Here is a 4,931-nt window from a genome sequence, read left to right as displayed (position 1 = left end):
CCGCTCTGGCTTCTTCCATTCTGAACAGGGACGCAGTGTGAGGCAATTGGGGTACCCCTTCAGTGTGTCTATCTAAAAGACTTCCAAATTCCATAACTCTTATCTCTAGGGGGAAAAGAAAGTCCTTGAATCATGAACAGGAGATATGAAGTAGAAGTAAAGGCAAGAGTAATTAGCATTACAAGTTCTAGATAGGGAACTAGAAAAAAAGTCAGAACAGTGCAATTTTCAAATGTTTATATGAGAGTCCATTGGAATTTATGTTTTTTTTAAAGCATTGTTTAATATGAACAAGATGCTTGCAAATTGGAGACTTGAGAGACTATTCAGATTGCCCCCTTGGTCATTATGGACTAGTCTTACTCAAACTGATGCAAGGAAAAGATTCAAATAAGGATGGCCGTAACTCCCAAGAACTTTTATTCTACTCGGTCTACACCTCAAGAGAGCTGGCTGTACAATGCAGTCACAAGTAACTCTAAATAATGTCACCCATTGCCAAAACAGTATGTTTTCTCAGGGTTCCCATCTCTTTCTTGAGCTCTATTGACTCATGCTTCTCAGTACTTCCCAAATTGTTTAACTCTCCCAACTTCATCCACTCATACAGAGGCTGTCTAACCTCTGCTATGGATCAGAAAATGTATTTTTCAAGCAGAAAACACATACGAGTTTATGTGACTCATTTAATTCTCATAACAATGTGTTTTCCGCTGACTAGCTGATAATATTTAAATAACAAGTGCAGTATTGCTATGGGAATGAACATTTGTCTTTGGATAGGTGTGATGCAATTTATGGGAACAGTGTGCATTGTTCTTTTTGAAGAGGTTTGCTGACTGGTCTACAAGTGTGCACATTCATGGGTGTGTATGCATGTGTGTGTGTGTGTGTGTGTGTGTGTGTGTGCGTGTGTACATGTAGGTGTGGGGATGTCAACCTCAAGTTTTTCTCAGATACTGTCTGCCTTTCCCTTGAGACATGGGCTGTCACTGGCTTGGAGCTCTCCAATTAGACTGGGATTGCTGAACAGAGAGCTCCAGAGATCCTGTTATCTCTGCCTCCCAAGTGCTGGGATTACAAGAGTGTGCCACCACACACAGTCTCAGGCCCTCGTGCTTGCAATCCCATCACTTTATGGAGTAAGCCATTTTCCAAGCTCTATTTGATTATTTTTGGTCGAGTGACTAAATAGATGTGCATTATTATATTCAGTGAGAACTAAAATACTTTGCAGTGGATCAACTTTCTAGGTGCAAGTGATTTCTGAGTTCATTAAACCATTTTTTCCTTTTTTAATTTCATTTTTGTGAATTTCATATAATATATTTTGATAATATTTAAATCTCCTGCTGTATCTGCACCCCCTTATTACACACACACACACACACACCACACAAAGAGACTACTAAGAGTCTCACCCTTAAATGAGACTGACTGCTAGAAGTCGGGTTGCCAGTAGTTCCTCAGATAGTGTTGGGATTTCCTCCCCACTTCCCCACTTCTACACTGGGATTTTGTATTGCTTGAGCTTACACGGGACTTGTGTGTCAGCGCTGCTGAGAGTTCATATGAGTAACTGACCAGCTGTCTGGAAAACTCTGTTTTCTTGTGGTCATCGAAGTCCTCCAGCTCTTACAATCAACCCCCTCCCCCTTCCACAATGATCCCTGAACCTTGGAAAGCAGAACTTTGATATAGGTGTCCTATTCACGGATAAGCAGTCTGTAGACTCTTATTCTCTATACATTGATCAATTGTGATTCTCTGTGTTAATCACCATCTGCTGTATAATCAAGCTTGTCTGCTGAGAGTTGAGACAGGCATTAATCAAGACAGAGCTTGGTAAATTCCCAGGTCAACAATGGATTTTTTAAAATTCAGTTTTTTTTATTTATTTAATTAGAGAGAGAGAGAGAGAGAGAGAGAGAGAGAGAGACATTTAAAAAAAGAGAGAGTTGTAGATACCCAGGTGAAAAATGTATATTTTATAATTTAGTTTTTTTTATTTATATAATTAGAGAGAGAGAGAGAGAGAGAGAGAGAGAGAGAGAGAGAGAGAGAATTTCATGGTGCAAATGTGGAGGTTAGAGAACAACTTGCTGGAGTCTGCTCTCTCCTTTCACGCTGAGGGTCCCAGAGATGGAACTCAAGTCATCAGGCTTGACAGCAGGTGTCTTTATCACCATCTCACCAGCCCCAACTATGCTTTCAAATACATACTAATATTACTTCCTTTTTACAGATTGAAAGATAGAGTTGTAGATGTCCTAGGTCATTTGTTCAAGGACAGAGAGGTAGTCAGCAGCATGGTTAGGATCTGAACCTGGACTGATAGTGAAAATAATGTGGTTAATCATGATGGATTTTTTTTAATTCAAGAAAACTCCTTTAGTGCAGTTCCTAGATACTCTCCCTACTTTAAACAGTTGTGCAGTTATCTAGTGAAGAGGAATTTTGGGTTTTGTTCACCTGTTTCCCTTTTGTCCCCTCTTAACATAATTTTCATGTGTTTTAAATGTAAAGCTCCAATAAGCAGAGCCTGTATTTGTTTCTAGTTTATTTTACCTAGCCTCTCCTCTTTGTATCATATCAGAAAGCAATTTTCCTATTGTAGCAAAAATTATGTGCAAAAGAAAAATCAGTACGAAAAATGAGTTTTCTTTCCACCTCCAAACTGAATATTTCTTTCCCAAATCCCAGTCCTCTCCTACTCCATTACACTATCGTCCATACCAATAGCCACAACTCATAGGCATGGGATTAGGATAGGTCCTATGGAGTTCAGGGAACATGGAATGAAGTAAGTCTCCACAAATTTGCCCATACCTGCCCAGATGCCTGAAGGACAGGGAGAAATGGAGTAAACTTAAAAAAAAAAACAAAAAAACAAAAAAACCGAAAAGTATATGTATAAATAAAGGAATGGGGTTGAGAGGCTAGAGCTGAGGAGTGGTTGCATGCACCCTGCAGAGTGTGACGCCCAGTCCTTGTCAGTCTCCCAAGACCGACAGGGTGGAGCCTAGAGGCAGTGCTGAGTGTCTACCGCACTCTGCTGAGTCAGGGTCCAGAGCTTCCTACACTGATCAAGACTTCTACTTTGCTTCCATTTGCCGGGCGTTCCAGAAAACTCAGAAGCTCGAGGATCTAGAAGCCCGGGGTAAGCAGCTGGAGAAGGGCCTAGGCTTCCTCCATAGCAAACTAGGGGAGCTTATTTAGATCCTCTTTTCCCTTCCTACCCTGATTCTAAGAGGACAAAGGTGCCTTCCGCAGACACTCCTGTGCTCTCCCACGCCACCTTAAAGATGCATTAGGAAGCCTCAGGTGAGCAATGGCAAGAGCGCAATGGCAAGAAGGATGACAAAGGCATCGGCATGGCCATTGATTTTGTGCTCTCCAATGCCGGGCTGGTGCTGGGAGTGGGTGGAGCGGCTATGCTAGACATCGCCACACTGGCAGTTAAGCAGATGTACGATCCCGCAATCAGTGCTCCTACCAGCCCCACCCGCCTGAGTCACTCTGAAAAGAGGAGCTGAGAAGACCCAAACTGGATGGGCTCCCCTCGACTGTTGAATAAGGACATGAAGACAGGCCTGAGCTGATCTCTGCAGACCTTTCCCACAGACTCCTTAGCCTTTGACACAGATACATTCTGCCCGCCCGGGCCCAAGCCATGGCCAGGAGGGGCTGGCAGGGTAGACTTGAAGCAGCCACGACTCCACATGTCCCTGCAGGAGAAACTTCTTTCTTACTACGGTAACCCGGCAGCCATCCCTGCTGGAGCGCAGGCTCAGGCCAACCAAGCTGCTGTGGACATACGTGCTGAGTTCTGGAGCTTCCTGAGGGCCAAGCTGCCTGACATGCCAATTCGGGACATGTACTTGAGTGGCAGCCTGTATGATGATCTCAGGTGGTGACAGCTGACTACATCCAACAGATTATACCCCTTGTGCTGGAGCAGAACCTGTGGTCATGCATCCCCAGCTAGGACACCATCATGAATGTTCCTGATTTCTTTTTGGTCCATCGTGAGAACCCAGAGTACTTTCCTCGTGGTAGCAGTTACTGGGACAGCTGTGTTGTAGGTGGCTATCTCTCCCGGAAGACAGTGGCAGACACATTTGAGAAGGTAGTGGCAGGGTCTATCAACTGGCTAGCCATAGGGTCCCTCTCGGACTATGTGACCTGACCAGCACCACCCCCAGAGGCCCTGACACTAGAAGTGCAGTATGAACTGGACAAACATCTTGTCATTGACTTCCTGACATCAGTGACCCTTGGTGACACTGTCTTGGTGGCCAGACCCCACTGGCTAGCTCAGTATGACAACCTGTGGTGGCTGAGCCTGCATCCTGCAGAGACAGCACTGCCTGCTGGATTTGAACCAGGCTGACTCTGGTTGCTGATCTCAAAATCCTCAAGGCCATATGCAAGTCCACTCCGGCTCTGGGCCACCTCACTGCCAGCCAGCTAACCAATGTCATCCACCACTTGACCCAAGAAGAGACTGACTGGTCTCCAGACATGCTGGCCGACCGTTTCCTGCAGGCCCTGAGGGGACTCATCAGCTATTTGGAGGCTGGAGTCCTGCCTAGTGCCCTGAACCCCAAGGTGAACCTATTTGCAGAGCTCACCCCTCAAGAAATAGACGAATTGGGATATACTCTCTACTGCTCATTGTCTGAGCCAAAGGTGCTGCTGCAGACGTAGGGCAGGTCAAGGCTGGAGTGGGCGTTGGGTGTCAGACCTGGAGTCTCCGTTAGAAACGCCTGGCTATATGGTTGTACCTCACAGGTCCCTAGGTGCCTCCTGTCCAGCTAGTTAATTGTCCTGGTCACTTCATGCTTATTAGAGTGGTGTTGCTTCAGTTTTCCCAGCTGTTCCTATTTTTGTTACCAAACACTGTGCTCCCTACTGCCCATTTGCTCCAG

General features: G+C 45.2%; 1 pseudogene; it reads left to right on the top strand.

Moving 5' to 3' along the window:
* The first annotated feature begins 485 nt into the window (after positions 1-485).
* Positions 486-4,710, top strand: LOC103750062 (annotated as a pseudogene).
* The last annotated feature ends 221 nt before the right edge of the window (positions 4,711-4,931 follow it).

Source organism: Nannospalax galili, unplaced genomic scaffold (genome assembly GCF_000622305.1).
Source record: "Nannospalax galili isolate Female #2095 unplaced genomic scaffold, S.galili_v1.0 scaffold25, whole genome shotgun sequence".
Classification (NCBI taxonomy): domain Eukaryota; kingdom Metazoa; phylum Chordata; class Mammalia; order Rodentia; family Spalacidae; genus Nannospalax; species Nannospalax galili.
This window is presented reverse-complemented; position numbering and strand designations above follow the sequence as displayed.